The sequence below is a fragment of the Bos grunniens genome, chromosome 4 (assembly GCF_055505025.1).
Source record: "Bos grunniens cultivar Pamir isolate PY7600 chromosome 4, Bosgru_T2T1.0, whole genome shotgun sequence".
Lineage (NCBI taxonomy): Eukaryota > Metazoa > Chordata > Mammalia > Artiodactyla > Bovidae > Bos > Bos grunniens.
The window spans coordinates 2133737-2153630 of NC_141168.1; the positions used below are offsets into that span (position 1 = coordinate 2133737).

The 19894-nt window shown below is 48.0% G+C and overlaps 1 long non-coding RNA gene across 9 annotated transcripts in view; it reads left to right on the forward strand.

Moving 5' to 3' along the window:
- The window catches only part of LOC147373379 (uncharacterized), a 212402-nt gene that overhangs the window by 6025 nt on the left and 186483 nt on the right, over positions 1-19894 (forward strand). Inside the window, exon 3 of one of the 9 annotated variants that reach the window (XR_015161850.1) lies at positions 976-3163. The exons of the other annotated variants lie outside the window; for them this stretch is intronic. This is a non-coding gene — a long non-coding RNA (uncharacterized LOC147373379). Of the gene's footprint in view, positions 1-975; positions 3164-19894 lie in introns of those variants that run through there. 9 annotated transcript variants of the gene reach the window in all.

Sequence of the window (19894 nt, forward strand, 5' to 3'; positions counted from 1 at the left end):
TCTGGGGACGTGTGACCTCAGACTCCACAGCCCTGGAATGGACGTGTCCATGCTGGAGTCACAGGGTGGGCGTGAGTGTGATGCCAGGTCCCGATGTGTCCACACCTGGCACAGGCCTGGCCCTAGGGTGCCATGGAGCTTCGTCCCTCCATTTACTGGGGCTGGCCTCCTGCAAGCCGAGTCCAGAGCTGAGGCCTCTCCTCTCTCGCTCTTGACCCACTAGAGCAGAGCAGCTGCCAAGCACGGCTCATCAAGGCTCTGCAGTGTCCTGACTGCTGACCCTTGACCCCAACCACAGCTTCAGACCAGTCACCTCCTGGGGTGACAGCGACCCATCTCGGCAACCTCTGGCTACTGAGGCCCAGGGAAGGTCTCAGAGGTCAGGGTGCTGAACATCTCCACCTGCACCTGGGTGAGGCTGTGATGGCTGGTAAGTGACTCCCGGGGTCAGAGGTCAGAGTCAGGGCCACCAGTGCCGGTCGCATCACCTCGGCTTCATCTTAGACTCACAGAAAAACTTCCTTTCTGTGACTTGGGTGTGACCACGTGACTTGGTGGTAACAGCAGACTTTGAGCAGAAGTGATGGGTTTGCTTCCTGTCTGGCCATGAAACCCAGGGCCAGTGCCTCACTTCTCTCTCCGGCCACTGACACTGCCATGTGAGAGACCCCAGCACCACAGACTGAAGACCAAGAGCCGGCTGGCCTTGGAGACAGCTTCGGAAGTGCTGGGGACTGCTTGTTACAGATGCTGGTGTTGTCTTAGTAAATAGAGGGTCTTGTTCGCAGTTGGGGGGGACCACCATCTGTCCAGTCCTGAACCAGAGAGCTGGCGACCACGTATCTCCTCCACTCATTCATGTCCAGGTCAAATCCAAAGCCAGTGTTTTGTTTTTCTCAAGCTTTTATTTTGAGATGATTTTAGACTTAGAGCCGAGTTGCTAAATACCACAGATTTGTGTGTATCTTTTACCAGGTCCCCTCTAATGTGAACACAGAACCATCCTGTAATCATCAAAGCGGAGAAAAACACCTAAGAAATCACCACGGGTACAGCTGTGTTAACCCAGCTGCAAACGTTGCTGGATGTCACTGGCTTAGATGTAGTGGGGACAAGGTGTGAGGCTCGTGCGCGGCTCAGATTCTAGGAGCAGAATGTGGTCCTCACGCTGGAAGGTGACTGCCCGTCCTCTGTGCCTCCAGCCCCGCGGCAGAGCTGCAGACCCCTTCTCGTGCTGCTGCGGTCTGCGAGCCAGGGGCGCTGGAGACATGAGCCTCATCTGCCCCCAGGATGGTCGCACTGAGGTCGCCACAAAGAGGGTGGTTGGTGGGGACCTCAGAGAAGTCAAGAGAAGCAGCAAAGGAGTGAAATCTTCTGTAGGAATTTAAGTGTTTATAGAAATTTAGAGTTTTCCATAAACATGTAAGCACAAGTATGTTGACACAGACTTACTGGGTACAGCAGCCCTGTTGCTTCTCCTGGGGCGGGTCACAGGGCTTTATGGGCGATAAATCTCACAGCCGCGTGCCTCTCTGCCTCGCTTACTCCACCACTGCACCGGGTAAACCATGAGTCGGCCTGGAGTCGGGCCAGGCCGAGCATCCCCTCCCTTGGTGTGGCCTCTCCTCTTCCATCGTGTGAAAGGGTCAGGTGCCCCCCGCCCCACCGTGTGCTAGGTGAGTTCTGCTCCATTGCTGTGGCTGCCCACGTCTGTGTGTCCACGCGGAAGGCTGTACCCATGGGGTGGGTCCTTTGGTGTTGAGGGTGGGAATCTTCCCCAGATCCAGTGCAGGGTCTCCTGGGGAAGACACGTGGGGGGAGACCTGTGCTCTGCAGTTTGCTGGGGCCTGGAAGTGATGGGTGGGGGAAGGACAGGGCAGGTGCAGACACACAGGAGGGCCTTTGTCCGACAGCTGTGTGTGGGGCCCGTGTATTATTCAGCTCATGCAGCTGTAACAAAGCACCTGGACTGGCTGGCTCAGCCCCAGACGTGTGTCCTCGCACAGTCGGGGGGCTGGAGGCCCGAGCTCAAGGGGCCAGCAGGTAGGGTTTCTCCCAAGGCCTCTCCTCGGCTTTTTGCTGGGTCTTGTGGCCTCTTCTCTTGTCAGATTCCTGGGGTTTCTCCCTGGTCTCCTGTTGGATCAGGGCCTTACCCTCGTAACCTCATTTAACCTGAATTGCTTCTCCAAAGGCCCCATCTCTGAAAACTGTCACATTTGGGGTTAGGGCTTCAACATAAGAATTTTGTGGCTGACAGCCCACTGTAACTATAGCGATCTGGAGATTTGACATGGAGCCTGGTTAGGTAGTGCTAGTGGTAAAGAACGAGGCTTCCCTGGTAGCTCAGCTGGTAAAGAGTCCGCCTGCAATGCAGGAGACCCCGGTTCTATTCCTGGGTTGGGAAGATCTGCTGGAGAAGGGATAGGCTACCCACTCGAGTATTCTTGGGCTTCCTTGGTGGCTCAGATGGTAAAGAATCCGTCCACAATGCGAGAGAGCTGGGTTTGATCCTTGGGTTGGGAAGATCCCCTGGAGAAGGGAAAGGGTACCCACTCCAGTATTCTTGCCTGGAGAATCCCCAGGACAGAGAAGCCTGATGAGCTGCAGTCCATGGGGTTGCAAAGAATCAGACATGATTGAAGCGACTTAGCACATGCAAGCATGCACTGGTTATGATTAGTTTAAAATATTATTAAGAGTTGAAGCTCTTATTTACTGTAGAGATCCTTTGTTCCTGAGGACCTGGGTGTGAGAGGCAGATGCAGAGGCGGTAATGCGTGTCTGAAACATGTGCACACCCCACAGAAACCTCACCCTGGGGTCATGCTCTCAGTGTTTTCTTGTGTGTGTGGACCCAGCCCACCAGAAGGGGAAGTGCGTGTGCCCACTGAATCTGCCCCACACCAGGCTAGTCACTGTGGACAGTTCCTGCTTAACCTCTGTTTTGACCCAGAGTTTCCTGTAAGCTGGTTATTAATTACACCTGCTTTCACAAAGATTAAGATCAGTTAGTGAAACTCTTGGCCATTACTGGACTCAAATAACCTAGCTTGGCCCTTTGGTTCCATAGATATTTATAGAGAGCTTCTTATGTTACAGTTGGTGTTGGGGATACAGAATTGAAGAAGACAGGCCTTGTTTTCAGGACAAGAGAGAGACAAGGGAGGAGAAATGGTGTCATCTAAGAAGCATTTTAGAGACGTGGATGTTGACACAGGGTGTGGTCCATGCCCAGAGTAAAGGGCGCTTGGCTCATCCTGGGCTGAGGATGGGGGTGGGTGGGAAGAGTCCAATTCTGCTAATGGGCTGAAATCTAAGTAACCTGGAAGCATAATTCCTAAACATTCCTTTAAAACACAGAGTCACACTGCTACTGAAGAAACCATTCAGCAGATAGAAAATAGTTCCAGTGTTTGATTCAGATTCAGTGTGCTCAGATGTTGTATTGAGTAGTATACATAGAAAATCCGAAGAATCTACAGGTGAATATTAGAATTGGTGGGTAAAGTTTTCACGGTTAGTACTTGCACTTCTATACACTGTCATTAGATAATTAGAAACAAAATCTTAATAAATTACTTGTAGCATCACAAAGATGAAATGGCTGACGGTTAATCTACTGAACAAAGTGCAGGGTCTCCATACGGAAAAGTGTAAAACTTGGTTGAAATAAATTAAAGATCCTTCTATGTGAAGAGACTTGCTGTATCAATGATTAGAAAACACTTTTTTGTAAAAATGTCATCACAAATACATCTGTAGATTCAGTGGAGTTCCAATAAAAATTGTGCAGTGTTTATGGAGACTGATAGGCTGATTAAAGAATTTGTATGAAAATGAAAACGGCCAAGAGGCGTGAAGGCAGTTTTAACATGTTTTATTGTTTACGGCTGTGTCTAGCTGCTGCGAGCGGGCGACTCTCCTGCGGTGCGCAGGCCTTTCGGGGTGGGTTCTCTCGTTGTGGAGCATGGGCTCTAGAGCTCAGCCTCAGTGGCTGTGACACATGGCTCTTCTGAACCAGGATCGGACCGAGTCTCCTGCATCGGCAGGCAGAGTCTTTACCACTGAGCCACCAGGGAAGCCGGGAGGCGATTTTTAAGAGAGGAAATAGTTGGAGAATGGCCTGTTTGTGAACATCCGGCATCGTTGACAAAGGCCCGAGCTGTAGAACAGCATCTCGCCTCACGGTTTTCCGTGTCGTGATCCTTCATTTCCTTCTGTGTCAGTCAGCTCAGCCCGACGTGACCAAGTACCGCTGACCGGGCGGCTTCGTCAGCAGGCGTCTGCGTCTCCCAGTTCTGGAGGCTGGACCTCTGAGCCCAGGCTGCCAGTGAGGTCAGGCTCTGGGGAAGGCCGCCCTCGCTTGGGTTGCAGAGGCCGACCTCTCCCCGTGACCTCTGTGGGCCTTCCCTCAGTGAGGGTCGGGGAGCTGTCTGGCATCTGCTCCTGTGAGGACACTAATCCTGTTGGACTGGGGGTCCTTCCCTTGTGACCTCATTTAACCTTTATCTCCTTCGGGGCCTCATCTCCAGACGTGGCCATGCTGGGGGTCATGGCATCAGCCTGTAAGTCCTCTGGGACACAGACATTCATGTCAGTGTCCTCTCCTCAGGATTTACAAGCTTAGGCTGGACTCTTGGTTATTAATTTGTAACTTTTTCTCATCCATGCACATAAGGTGAATGTTTTCCTTCAGGTGCCATGGGAGCCGTTTCCAAGGTTTGTATCACGTTCCTCTGCATTTGGTTCAGAATCTGTCGTTTCTTTTCAGAGCATCCCCTGCCGGCCCAGATACATTTCCCTCCTACCCGCTTCAGCTGCAAGGGCAGCACTGCAGAGGTTAAATCTTGGACTTTACTACTGGGTTTTAATGACTCTGTGACCATACTGCCTGGGTTCAAATACCAGCTGTTTTATTTATTAGCTCTTGACAGTGGGAAATTACATAATTCCTCCGTGACACAGTCTTCTGAACTGGTCTGGGTGTGGTATGTGTGTGTGTGTGTGTGTGTGAGAGAGAGTGTGTGTGTATGGTGTGTGTATATGGTGTGTGTGGTGTATATGTGGGAGTTTATATATGGTGTGCATGTGTTTGTGGTGTGTATTTGAGAGTGTGTGGTGTGTGTATGTGGTGTGTGAGAGAATGTGTGTCTGTGAGAGTGTGTGTATGTGAGAGTGTGTATATGGTGTGTCTATATGGTGTGTGGTGTGTATGTGAGTGTGTGTATATGGTGTGTGTGAGTGTGCATATGTGAGTGTATGTGTATGGTGTGTGTATATGGTGTGTGTGTGCGTATGTGAGTGTGTGTATATGATGTGTGTGAGTGTGTATGTGAGTGTGTGTATGGGATGTGTAAGGGGTGTATATATGGTGTGTGTGAGTGTGTGCGTGTGTGTATGGTGTGTGTATATGGTGTGTGTGTGTGTATGTAAGTGTGTGAGAGTGTATATAGTGTGTGTATATGGTGTGTGTGATTGTGTGTATGTGAGTGTGTGTGTATATGGTACATGTGAGTATGTATGTATATGGTGTGTGTGTGTGTGGTGTGTATGTGAGTTTGTGTATGGTGTGTATGTGAGAGTTGGTGTATGGTGTGTGTATATGGTGTGTGGTGTGTATGTGAGAGTTTACTTATGGTGTGTGTATGTGGTGTGTGTGTGGTTATGTGAGAGTGTGTGTGAGTGTGTGTGTGGGGTGTGGGTGGGTGCGTGACCTCCCTCTGGCCTGGTTTGCACCTATCCAACCAGACCGTCTGCCTCTTGGCTCCTTGCGGGGCTGGATGCAGGCGCGGTGGCTCTGGCGCGTGTAAAGGGGGCTCTCTGCCTGGAGTCCCAGGTCCCTCCCGGCGCTCACGTTCACGCCCCAGCCTCCTGTGCTGCGGCTGGTCCTCCGTGTCTTGTGGATAATCTTGCCTCTCCAGACCCCGTGGAGACAGCCGGCATCTTTACCCTGCGTCTGTCCCCGGTGCCTTTGGTGGTTCAGCGTTCATCCCTTGCAGGGTCTGTGCTCCCACTCCAGACTCAGGCCGCATGCTCAGAAGCTGAGGGGGGCAGCCCTGTCTCCGGTTCCCAGGGCCTCGCGGCACCAAAGTCCTGCTGACAACATCCTTCTCTTTTTACTCTTAGCTTCTGGTGTTTTCTATCCTTTCTGTTGCACTCAGCTATGTAGTTTCCTGAATGTTGTATTTTAAACTAGTTCTCCATGTAATATAGTGGGAGTTGTCCTGTTTTCATTAGTTCCACCCCCCAAATCCCTGGAAGTAGGCCTCATCAGGGTACCATTTTTGTTTTACTAAGTAAGTGACACCGCTTCAACTGGCCTGGAGTGAGTGAGGCCACATGAACAGTTCCTGAAGTTCGTTTAGTCTGTACTTTCCCCCAGAGAAGCATCAGCACCCGTCCTCCTTACTCAGGTGTGACTTCCCATCTCCGGATGCACCACTTCCAAGAGACACCTCGTCTTACTCAAAACTAGAAGTCAGGCTGACCGTGGTGCCCCCTGACTGGGCAGTGCAGGGCCATCCTGTTTGTGGACTTTGTCCACAGTAACTTTTCACATAGAAAGTTTGTCTAATGGTCTAATAACCCCAGCGTCTGCATCCTGGAACCCTCCTCATACCAGCCCTCTGCTTTCTTCCACATGTTGGTCAAAAGATCCATCAAGGACCAAGTATTTTTTTGCAGCCTAAGTAGGTTCATAAGACAGCTCAGGGGTTCTTTGGGAGGAAGTGGATGGCTATCCAGACTGTATGTGTGAGTGCGTTGCACAGTCTCAAGAAGAGTGTGTATAGAGTGTAATGGGACACCTAAGATTGTTCAGATTCTCTTCTGTTTTGTTGAATTTCATAAAACTCTTAAATTATAACTATGAAGCAAGTATCTTGCACTTTTGGCCAAGTGCCTGGGGTTGTTTTAAGTTGGATCTTATAAATATTCCATGAAGTCCTCTGCAACGGGGCTGCTTTCTGCTGGCAGTCAGCCTGGGTGGATGGCATCTGAAACATTTATGCCATCTCTGCAAAACTTGACAAAAACATTTTAGGCATTAGTAGTTGTGTTAATAAATTACTCAGCACTAAGACCATATATTATTTAAGAAAATTCTTGGAACCGATTACTCTTCTGTTTTACTTGTGACACTTGGCAAACCATTGAGAGCCTACAAAGATCAATTTAGCTCTGCACCTCCGAAGGGAGCATGGAAGGAATACCCAGTGCAGCAGCGCTGTGCTGTCTTCCCAGTGAGGAGAGGAACCGATAGAACAAGGTCACTGCTTTGGTTTGAGGAGCTCATTACATCCTGACAGTCGTATTGAGCATTTGGAGTTAGATGCCCTTTTGTGCGTATTCCAGTCAGGACCACCTCCACACGCCAAGGCAGGGTGCATTCATGCTGTGGATAGGATATTATCTTCATATAAATTTAAACTCTTTTATGAAAGACTGGAGTATAGTGGATTCACAGTGTTATGGTTCAGGTGTACAGGGCAGTGACCCAATAATGCATATACAAATTCTCTTAATATGTATTTTTTATATATATGATTCAGTTACAGATATATTTTTTATATACGTATGCTTTTCAGATTCTTTCCCCTTATAGGTTATTACAAAATATTGAGTATAGCTCCCTGTGCTACACTAGGTCCTTGCTGGTTATCTGCTTTGTGTATAGGCTTGTGTATATGTTAATCCCAAACTCCTAGTTTATCCCTCCCCTTCCCCTTTGTTCTTTGATAACTGTAAGTTCGTTTTCTGTTCTATGCCTGTGAATTTCTTTCTTAAGCTCCTCTTTTTTTTTTTTTAAATAGTGGGAAAATTAACATCCTCAAATACAAAATATTCTGTATTTTAATACATTGAAAGATATAAAAAGCCATTAGAATGTTGATTTATGCTTCCAGATTAATTCTTTTGGGAAAACTTTAAGGAACATCTTGCCATTGGGGGCATTTCTTATAACTCTGTAGCTTTATTGTTAATTCTAAAAATTTTGTCTCTTAAATGATCTTTTTTCCCCCTTTTTCAAAGAAAAATTCAGGCTTGTGATTCCTATAAAAGATCATGCTACCCAAGCGTGTGTAACCGTGTCTGTACTGTCTGCTGGCTCCGTGCAATGTGCGGCAGGCTTTGGAGTGTTGATCTGGACATGACCTGGGAGAGCCCGTCAGCCTGCAGGCTGAGGCCAGGTGTGTGGGCAACTCGGAGTCGTGCTCTTGTGCTTTAGCTTGGTGTAGTGTGTATTGTAAGTCCTGGGGCTTCTTATTTTTATAGTTTCCTATTCCCTTTCCTTCAGACTTGTGGATCACTTTGAATTGAAGAGTAGCTTGTGACTGCAACATAAAAAATGTTAATAACCCATTGCTTTTCAGCTGTGTTGAGTGCTGTGCAATGGAAACAAAATACAAGAGTAAATTGATGCAGAGCCTGAAAAAATCGCTACCATAACAGTAATGGCTGATTTCACATGCTCATCAGAATTCATTATTATGCTCATTGATTTACTTTATAATGGGGCGTGAATATATTTATTTGTGATTTATGGGTCCAGTATTTATGAGTGGGCTTCCCAGGTGGCGCAGTGGTAAGGAATCGGCCTGCCCGTGCAGGAGACATAGAGGCACGGGTTCAAGCCCAGGGTTGGGAAGATGCCCTGGAGTGGTAAATGGCAACCCACCCTAGTATTCTTGCCTAGACAGTTCCATGGACAGAGAAGCCTGCCAGGGTGCAGTCCAGTGGGTCACAAAGAGTTGGACATGACTGAGAAGCATGGCATGGCTTGGAGTCCAGTGATTTGTTTTGTATATTGAGATTCCATGTAGATTTTTCTCCAGAAAGGGGCCCTGTTACTAAAGATATTTAAAAACTCTGATATGGTGGCGAGAACACGGGGTGAGTCAGATCTGAGTTGAATTCGACCCTGAAAGGTACTAATGTGTCAAGTGTCAAGTTACCTGACTTCTCTGAGACTCAGTTTCTCTGTGGATTAAATACGGATGGTACCTACACCATAGGTCTATCATGAGGAGTAAATGAAGAGCTGTATGTAATACATCCTTTGAATACAGTGCAGAGTATAGTCACAGATGGTACCTGTGGTCTTGGTACTGTGGTGATGTCATGGGATTCTTTAAACCAGCAAAATCAAGAATCAAGAATTCAGGACAAATGAGTGGAGAAGTCTCAAAGTTGTCTCTTCATCAAGAAACATGGTGTTAATTAAAACTGAAGTAAGTTTAGAAGTGAAGAGAGGTAATGAATCTGGTGTGGAATGGGCTGTTTTTATGTACATTGTGTTTACATTTGATAAACAAGAATCACCAGTTGGCTTTCAAAGGATGAAACAAAGAAGGCGTTGTTGGCAATGTTAATAGTGGAGATTTACCTTGCCGTATTTTGTGTTGTCTGCATGCACAGTCACGTACAGTCTAGAATTGCACAGTATACTTGTATACATTTAGTAGCTATTGTATTATTTTTATCAATTTAGAATTCAAGAATTGTGAATTTGGAAAGACCGTTAGCTATTACGGTAAGTCCCCTACATACGAATGAGTTTCATTCTGAGAGCATGAATGAGCCCAGTTTGTTCGTAAATCCAACAAGGTTAGCCTGGGTGCCCAACTAATGGAATCAGCTATGTAGTACCATATTGTGATAGGCTTATAATACTTTTCACACAAGCAATACATAGAAAAACAAACATTTTAACTCTTACAGTACCTGGAAAAGTACAGCAGTGCTTATTTAACTTACATGCAGAGCACGTCATGAGAAACGCTGGGCTGCATGAAGCACAAGCTGGAATCAAGATTGCTGGGAGAAATACCAATAACCTCAGACATGCAGATGACACCACCCTTATGGCAGAAAGGGAAGAGGAACTAAAGACTCTCTTGATGAAGATGAAAGAGGAGAGTAAAAAAGTTGGCTTAAAACTCAACATTCAAAAAACTAAGATTGTGGCGTCTGGTCCCATCACTTCATAGCAAATAGATGGGGAAACAATGGAAACAGTGATAGGCTATTTTCTTGGGCTCCAAAATCACTGCAGATAGTGACTGCAGCCATGAAATTACAAGATACTTGCTCCTTGGAGGAAAAGCTATGACAAACCTAGACAGTATATTAAAAAGCAGAGACATTACTTTGCCAACAATGGTCCATATAGTCAAAGCTATGGTTTTTCCAGTAGTTACCTATGGATGTGAGAGTTGGACCATAAAGAAAGCTGAGTGCTGAAGAACTGATGCTTTTGAACTGTGGTGTTGGAGAAGACTCTTAAGAGTCCCTTGGACTGCAAGGAGATCCAACCAGTCAATCCTGAAGGAAATCAGTCCTGAATATTCATTGAAAGGGCTGATGCTGAAGCTACAATAATTGACCACCTAATGCCAAGAGCTGACTCATTGGAAAAGACCCTGATGCTGGGAAAGATTGAAGGCGGGAGGAGAAGGGGATGACAGAGGATGAGATGGCTGGATGGCATCACTGACTCCATGGACATGGGTTTGAGTAAACTCCAGGACATGATGACGAACAGGGAAGCCTGGTGTGCTGCAGTCCATGGGGTTGTAAAGAGTCAGACATGACTTAGTGACTGAACAGCAACAACACTGCAAGCATACAGCAGCTGGCACACGGGCTGGCATCACGTGAACAGGCAGGAAGAGTCACTGACTTGGGGAGGGCGAGGAGGTACAGATGGTAGAGCTGAAGGGCTGTCAGCAATAGGAGACAGAAGGCAAGCTGCAGTTCCTCTCATGCCTGTTGTTGATGAAACACGCGTTTGCATCTCTGAAAGTTCGAAACTTGAAGTTTCGTATGTAGGGAACTTACTGTGTTTAGACTATGTTAGCTCACCTTAAAGATGATAGAAATGAGGCTGGAGGAGTGAAGAAACTGGTGTAGACTAATTGTTAGCTCATCAGCAGGAGGTGAGACCCAGAGCCCGATTTCCTGATGCTCGGGCTGGCATCCTGTCTTTGCCCTGGGACCACCCCAGGCTGGGCTGCTGAGACTGTCTGCTCCAGACATCCAGCCGCATCTTCGGGCTGGGCACCAAAGAGCATGCGGGTTGAGTGTCGTTACTTCTGGAAGGGGAGATAGGATCCCTCGGATGGGATTCCTTTGAAGGCTTTGCTTAACAGGGCGCACCTTTCTCTTTTGGGGTTAGATAGTGGTTCTTTGGTTTTAATTGATGGTCTATGATCAAATATTGTACTGTCCCACTTTCTGTCCTCTTAGCACGTCAGTTATACCTACTTCTAAATTTTTCATTAGTGACTGTGGATAGTATGCAACATATGTTTGTAGCTAATCTAAGTTCACTTCCAGCTACCTTTTAACTAGGCACCCCAGTCCCCTGATGCCCCCACCCACCCCCTTCTAACATTGCTGCCGTTCACTGCCTGTACCCCAGGACTGTAATCGCCTGCTACATCCTTACTGTGATGACTTCCCACAAACACTTGTCTGTGACATGAGTTAAGAATAAGGATAAAATTATTGTACTTTTTTCATTTATTCCTTCTCTGATGCTCTGCCTCTCTGTAAGTAGAGCTGTGAGTGGGTTCTGACCTCTGCCCTGTTCCTCAGGTGAGAGGAAGGTGGGACGGGCTGGACAGTGATCCAGGTTGGATGGGTCTTTCCCCACTGAGTAGACCTTTGTGACAGCGAGCGCCCCAGGTATCTTTACAGAATGATTCTTTTCCTTTTCTGCCAGAAACAGAGGAGGATTTTTCTTGGCTGCTCACCTGAGAATCTGCAGGTGTTCCTAGAGGTTTAGTGTGACTGTGTAGGGTCCCCCAGAGACTGTGGCCCCAGGAATCTCTCCAGCGTGTCCACCCATAACCCCAGCACCGACACCTCCACTCCCAAGTCCCTGCCGGTTACGGCTGCACTGCTTCTGTTTCAGGTAGAATCTCTCCATGACTGTCTGACTCTTCTGTCTCCAGTTCTCTGGGCAGTGGTTTGCCCTGTGACCCCAGTTTCTGATGGACCCAAAAAAGGTGACTGATTTTCCGTTCAGTAAACTTTTTCCTTGCTGTCGGGACAGGAGGAGCAACTTCTGAGCTCTTACGTGTTGGGAGAACAGCAATGACTGACTTTTTATTAATGTCCTTTATAACAGTTGGACATATGAGGAAGGACTTGTTTTCAAGTCCTTTATCTGTGTCTGCTGCTTCATACATTTAGATAATTTTCCTATTAAAATACCTTACAAGCATTTGAAACCAGGAAGTTTGTTTAGGATATTCTGAATATTACCATTTTTATATTATTATTTTTTTTTCTTTTTGCAAAAAGTGGATTAATGTTATTTTTCTACAGAATACTAGCCAGTGAAATTGAACCAGTGAAGTTGCTCAGTCGTGTCCAACTCTTTGCTATCCCATGGACTGTAGCCTACCAGGCTCCTCCATCCATAGAATTTTCCAGGCAAGAATACTGGAGTGGGTAGCCTTTTCCTTCTCTAGGGGATCTTCCCGACCCAGGGATCGAACCCAGGTCTCCCGCATTGCAGGCAGATGCTTTACCGTCTGAGCCCAATTCTGGAAATATCACATAAGAATGTAATTCTGCACGAAACGGCTTTGAGCACAAAGTTGTGTACTGTAGTACTCTGTGTGCAGTGTCTGTTGGGGTTAGTATCTAAACCATTCGTCACTTATCTTACACTGTCTACTCTGTGAATTACCTTGTGACATGGTGACGTTCTGTCTGTCCAGCCATCTGTAGCTCCTTGGCTACAAGGATGCTGTGTTATATTTCTCTAAATGCCACCTCCCCCCTACCGCCATGAAATGTGGCACACTTGTGGTTTTTAGTCAGCGCAGATTAGCATGCTGGGCACTGGGCAGTGACGTGATGAGCAGGAAGAAGTGGTCCCAAACTGTGGGGTCTGGGTTCCGATCTAGAAGACAGCGATCCTGGGAAGACTGTGCAGATGGTTTTAGTTGAGTTGAGATAGGCACTGTGAAGGAAAATACCATTTGCAGAGTCGTACAACGCAGGGTGACTTAACTGTCGTAGGTGCACAGGCTCGGTCGGTTTATGCTGAGTAAGCTGTGTCTGAGGACATTTTTGCTTGTGGAGGAGGCACAACTTTCCAGTTCACCCACGATGCAGGTGACGTTTTTCAGAAGCAGCCCCACCCCTTCCCGTCGGACGCTGTGTCAGCAGACCTTGATGTCACCGAGGCGCTGCTGCGGAACTTGGCCTTCACTTTGTAAACTCCGTCAGAATCTCGCTGCTGGCTTGGTGTGGCTTCTCTTAGTGTTTTAGGGACTGTGTGGCTGGATTCCATTTATGCTTCCGAAAATCCATGGTCCTGGTGAGTCACCCACGGAAGCAGAAGTGAGCGCTCAGCCCAGGCGTGACTGAGCGTGGTTGCGACCCCGTGGTTTGTGCTGTGACTGCTGTTATTTGTGTTTCACTGCAAATATTCCAGACTGAAGAGATACAGATCTGGAGATTTCGAAAAGTCAAAAGAAAAAATCATGACATTTTACTTGATTGTATTTCTGATTTTCAAAATTGTGCATGAAAATTGACATGACCATTGTGCATTTTGACTGTTAACCTTAGATGTTTCTTACACCAGTGATCAGACTTGCTGAAAGAGGAGTTTATAAAAACTGGGGAGCAGTTGCTGGAGGGGGGCAGGTGGTTTCTTGATGCTGAGATGGTGATGGGAAGATCTCTTGGCTCTGGGGTGTTGCCTATGTCTGGGTTGCAGTCTTTCCGGGCCAGGTGTCCCCCATCCCGGCCCCCACCATGCAGAGGCGTCCCTGTCATGGCGTCCACACAGGGATCAGCTGTGACTGCTTACCCTGGAACTCACTCATGGGATTGAAACCTCTTAGTGGGGGGGTCACGTCTTCCTCGTGCACCCTTGTATCTCAACATAACACTGGTGACCTGGCAAGTCTCTAGAAATATTTGTTGCATGAATCAAATAGTGTTTAACAGCTATTATATACCCACTATATATTCAGTAGTAAGAATCAGTTCAGTCGCTCAGTTGTATCCGACTCTTTGCGACCCCATGGACTGCAGCACACCAGACCTTCCTGCTGTTGCTGCTGCTAAGTCACTTCAGTCGTGTCGGACTCTGTGTGACCCCATAGACGGCAGCCCACTGGGCTCCCCCATCCCTGAGATTCTCCAGGCAAGAACACTGGAGTGGGTTGCCATTTCCTTCTCCACCAGACTTTCCTGTCCATCACCAATTCTCAGAGCTTGCTCAAACTCATGACCATTGAGTCAGTGATGCCATCCAACCATCTCATCCTCTGTCATCCCCTTCTCCTCCTGCCTTCAATCTTTCCCAGCATCAGGGTCTTTTCCAATGAGTCAGTTCTTCGCATCAGGTGGCCAAAGTATTGGAGTTTCAGCTTCAGCATCAGTCCTTCCAGTGAATATTCAGGACTGATTTCCTTTAGGGTTGACTCATTTGATCTCCTTGCAATGAGAATAATGAAAAATAAACTTTAGCTTAACCATTTCATTGGTGGAGACAAAATACATGAGACAGTGATGCAGTAGTACGGCTCTGTACTTAGGGAGATCCCAACTGTATGCAGATGGTAAGTTCAGCAAGATTTCAGAGAAGAAGCTGAACGTGCATCCTTGTGGTCCAGGTCTGTTTCATGGAGAAGGAGCCTGAAAACAGTCGAGGGTGAGGTGGTGAAACCGTGTTGGTGGACGTGTGTGCAGCCCTGAGCGTTTGAGTTCTAACGTATGAAACTTCTGGGGTCCAGGTCGATGAGAGCTGACACGTATGATATCTGTAGGGACGGGGGGTGATCGTATGAAGGAATTGGGAAAAAGTGACGAGGAACAGAAAGAAACAAAGCGGGGGGTATGGGAGTCGTCAGTCAGAACAAACTGGTGAACCCTTTTTCCCTGGACCGAAAGGGCCCGAGTCCCGGCGGTTGGGTGTTCTGCTCTTGCTTCGTGGGAGAGCAGATCCATGGTGACCTTGGCGTGTGTTTGGCTCCTTATGGAAGGTAGGGAAAGTAGGGATAGTCAGCCCAGAGCCTTCCTTTGTAAGTAATTTTAATGAAGAGAGGCTTGTAAAGATCCAGCTCTGCTCCTTGGACAGACCTGGGAGGTTGTTTTTTGCATCCTGAGATTCCGAGAACCCTAGTGGCCATTCGTCAGAGCCCTCACCTCTTCAGCCGCTTGTTGAATCACCTCCTTGTTTGCCTGTCTGTTCAGTCATTTCCGACTCTTTTCAACCCCATGGACTGTAGCCCGCTGGGCTCCTGTGTCCATGGGATTATCCTGGCAACAATACTGGAGTGGGTTACCTTTTCCTTCTCCAGGGGATCTTCCCAACCCAGGGATCGAACCCGCATCTCCTGTATCTCCTGCATTGGCAGGCGGATTCTTTATCACTGGGAATCTGCCTCCTTGATTACATAACTGCTTTTCTTTTTTTTTAAATCTGAGGTTTCATTGTTTTTCATGTTCCTTTAGTTTTTTGTTTTCTCCCTTACAATGTGACTTCTTGTGTATGTCCTAAATTTCCTAGAATTGAACCCTATGAAAAGACTATTTGATAAAAAATAAAATCAACAGGACTTCTCCAGTGGTGTAGCGGATAAGAATCTGCCTGCCAGTGTTCAGTGCCTGGTCTGGGAGGATCCCACATGCCTCGGAGCAACTAAGCCTGCGCACCACAACTGCTGAAGCCCCCGTGCCTAGAGCCTGTGCTCCGCAGCAAGAAAGGTCACCGCAGTGAGGAGTCCGAGCGCTGAAACAGGGTGGCCCTACCTGCGGCAGCCGGCACGCCCGAGTACAGCAGTGAAGACGCAGCCTGGCCGAAAGTAAACGCAGTGAGAAAAGAGCTGACCGTCGTGAACAACGACACAAACAAAGCCCCCGAGCCAGAGCGCTGGGACACCGCCTCTGTTTCTTAGCACCCTGTGGCTTTAACACCGTTTCCTTTCTCGAGACCTAAGCAGCTGAGTGAAACTTCCGCAACAGCACGGCTGACCATTACAGCCACACTGAGTGGTGGTTCTGTACTCCGATAGTTTCCTTAATAGGAATTACATTGAACGTGCCGTGTAATTCGATGTTTATTTGCCAGGAAACTTTTGTATTTCATCGAAACGATGTGACTTACACAGCAAAGGTAATTATCTTATGATTATGAGGCTTTGACCCTGAACTGGGCCTTAATAATTACTTGCAGTTTCTGATGTAATTAAATCATGAGCCAGATCTTGCCTGGCCGGCAGGCAACTAACAGCAGGCACATAAGGACTGAACCGCAGGGGCACGGCGATAAAACCCTGTGCGCGGGCTCTGGCAGCCGCGTGTGAGCAGAGCTACTCCCGGGACACTCGCTGGCCACTGAGCCGTGACTGGCAACCACTCTACTGTGTGCTTGGAGTGTTTTGAATCTGCCCATGTCTGTTTGGAGCTCATGGAAGGTCAGCAGCACATGAGGGATGGGCCTTAGCCATGGACCTGACATCCAGACAGCACCACCATGTCTCCCCATGGATTGCTCAGGACTGGGGACGTGGCCCCGCTTTGGACAGTGACACTTAGAATTTGCTGGGGGCTGCGGGGCAAGCTCTTCCTCTCCTAAGACTGAAGGAAAATCTCGCCTCCTGTGGTGGCGTCTTCCGAAGGGGGAAGTACGGAGCCCAGGTCACCGCGGGGACCCACCTGAGCCTGAAGCCGAGCCCGGGATGCGGCCTCGTGGGAGGGAGGTCGTCGGGGTCCTGCTGCTGTCTCTGGGCTCTCGGATGGGCCTTTGGAGCCCAGCTGACTCTGGCAGGCTGAGTCTCCTGTTCCGTGGAGGCGAAGGCGCAGTCGCTGATGTTGGTGATGGGTGGCTGTTTCTCAGGCAGCTTCCCGTGGTAGAAACGTCCCCTCTGTTCTCCACCTCCTGTTGCCTGCTGAGTGATTTCTGGCCGGGCCCAGCTTCCCCTGAACTGGGAGTGGAAAGAGACCCACACTACTGACAGCCGTCCAGTCAACTGACTTGGAGGGACGCTTGCAGAGAGGCGGTTCCGGTAAATCCCAGCAGGCGCCCGGGCAGAGCGAGGGTGTGGGCGTGTGTGCGGGTGCATGTGTGTGGGTGCATGTGTGCGGGTGCGTGTGTGTGGGTGCGTGTGTGCGGGTGCGTGTGTGTGGGTGCGTGTGTGCGGGTGCGTGTGTGTGGGTGCATGTGGGCGTGTGTGTGGGCATGTGTGCTGGTGCGTGTGTGCGGGTGCGTGTGTGTGGGTGCATGTGTGCTGCTGCATGTGTGCGGGTGCGTGTGGGCGTGTGTGTGGGCATGTGTGCTGGTGTGTGTGTGTGCATGTGTGTGCGGGTACGTGTGTGTGGGCGTGTGTGTGGGCGTGTGTGCTGGTACGTGTGTGCTGGTGTGTGTGTGTGTGCGTGTGTGTGCATGTGTGTGTGTGCATGTGTGTGCGGGTGCGTGTGTGGGCGTGTGTTTGTGTGCGTGTGTGTGCGGGGGCGTGTGTGTGGGCGTGTGTGTGGAGTGGTTACTTGTGGTAGCCATCCTAGTGGGGCTTTCCTGCTCCATCATGCACCCAGAGTTTCTGATTTAAAAAATTCACAATGGGCCAGAAGACATCATAAACATGAGGATTTTCTTCAGGAAATGTCTTCTTCATCTTCAGGGATCTATTACGTTCTCTATTTTGTAAGCTCCCAGTTTGGTATGGGGCAAACTTGATTTTTTTAATTAATAAAGTTTGGCACTTTTCATGTTTTTAATATGTCTTCATTTTAAACCTTGATTCAGCTAGCAGCTTCATAGATACCTTGTTTGTATTTTCTGGTCTTTCCAATTGTTTACACTGAAGGAGTCTCGACACCCCCCTCCGCCCGGCATCCACATGTTTGTAATTACTTATGGTTAGTTTATGTTTCTAAATTTAAGAAAACACTTATGGTGGCCCATCTATTTGATTAGGTATATCCTTGTGATTATAATATTGCTTCAGAGATTAATTTACAAAACATACAATTGACACTTTTAATTAATAGCCTGCCACAGAGCGGAGTTCAGTGATGTAACCTGGTGGTCCAGACCTACAATTTATGAACTATTAGTTAGCCATTAACTCATCTGCTCACACGACCTGTTGATCCATCAGCTGATGGAGAGTAGAGACCTGAATGATCCTAAAAGATATTTTACAGAACTTTCAAAAAATTTCCAGGAAAAAGTTGATCCTTGGATGAAAAAGAGAGTAGAAAAAAAGTTCATTAATTTCCAAGGCATTTCCTGCCCTCCACCACAAAACAGGCATGTAGTCATTTCAGTAACGCTATACTTAAAAAATTATTTCCCTAACTGCACAGCTGAAGTGACATGACTATTTTTAATTCTTAAAAAAAGAAGGGGGAATCAAAACTGATTTTTGCAAATCTTTGGAGTGCGTGGTATGAGGCATCAATTTTAATTTGGCTTCATTTACTAAGTGTTTCATTACCTCATCCTTTGGTTTTAACTATGGATTTTCTATAAATCTTCGTACGGCTAAACATGATAAACTGCTTAACACGCTGCGGAACAAGGCAGTGCTTATTAGCACTTGAGAAGTTATTGATTGCTTGTCTTGATTAATCTTTTATGGGTCTCTGCTGTATTAATTCCAGAGAGGAGGCCCACTTCTACTGCAGTGGGCCTCATTCATACTTTCTACTTCAATTACAAGGTTTTTGCTCCCTACAGCTATTAGTCTAGTTATGACTTTCCCAGCACAAATTCTTCTGGTCTCTATTTGTCAATAGTGAGCAATTAAAAATTAAACAGACTTTCTGTTACGTGTCAGCCTAGATGGGAGAGGGGGTGCTTTGGGGAAGAATGGATACAGGTACACGTATGGCTGAGCCCTTCTGCTGCTCACCTGAAACTGTCAAACATTGTTCATCGGCTGTACCCCAAAACAAAATAAAAAGTTAAAAAAAGTTAAATTGATTTTCAAGATGTGCCAATAAGATGAAAAGTGGGACCCAGATGTGTTTTATACACTTTAAAGCAAATTGAGATTTTAATTCATGTTTCAAAATAAAGTTTCCTTTCCTCCATTATGTAAATTTAAAATATATACACCCTTCTGCGTGTGTGCAGCTTCCAGTGTGTAAGCTGGGAAATCAGAAGTTCTTAAGCAAACAGCCAGTGGTACGTTCATCCTGATGTTCACTGCCAGTCTGGCCTGGGAGCTTCTGAAGCAGAGAGATCTCGCCTTGCAGGACTGAGTCGAGGGTGAGGGGGTGCTGGGCGTGGGGCGCAGGGTCCCTGGTGCAGAGGGGCCGGGGGTGTGGGTGCAGGACCCCGGTTGGCGCAGGGCAGCCTGGGGACACGCTTGAGGCCACACCTGCCAAGCTTCTGTTCCCAGACTACAGGGGGGCTGATGCGCCCCCACTTCTGGGCCACCATCGCCTGAGGAACAGCTGGAGCCCAGACGTGTTAGCCATCCCACCCAGGGCTCAGAGTAAAGCGTCCTCCACGTTTCCCAGCAAAGCTGTTCCCCGAGTCCACATCAGCTGACTAAGATCTAGTCTACCACACACAACACGTGTTTATCTGCTTCAGCCTCAGAGCCGGCTGGTCAGTTAATACCGTCGGCCGGGATGCTGTGGCCAGAGGTGGAGAAGGATGGAGGAGAAGGAGCAGAGGGACGCCTCTGGGTAGGAGGCCGAGCACAGAGCTGATGGAACCGCAGAACCTGCCAGGCCCCTGCTGGCCGGCGCTCGAACGGGCTGGGGGAGGCGTCACATCGTGCATTAGCAGGCTCGAGGAGCAACACTCAGTGTCAGCGTCATGTCCGATTCTTTCTGAGCTCTTGTTTCCACTGCCCGTGGAACCACATATGCTCCAGAAGGGTCGTCGTAAGGAAAATTTTTAGGCAAC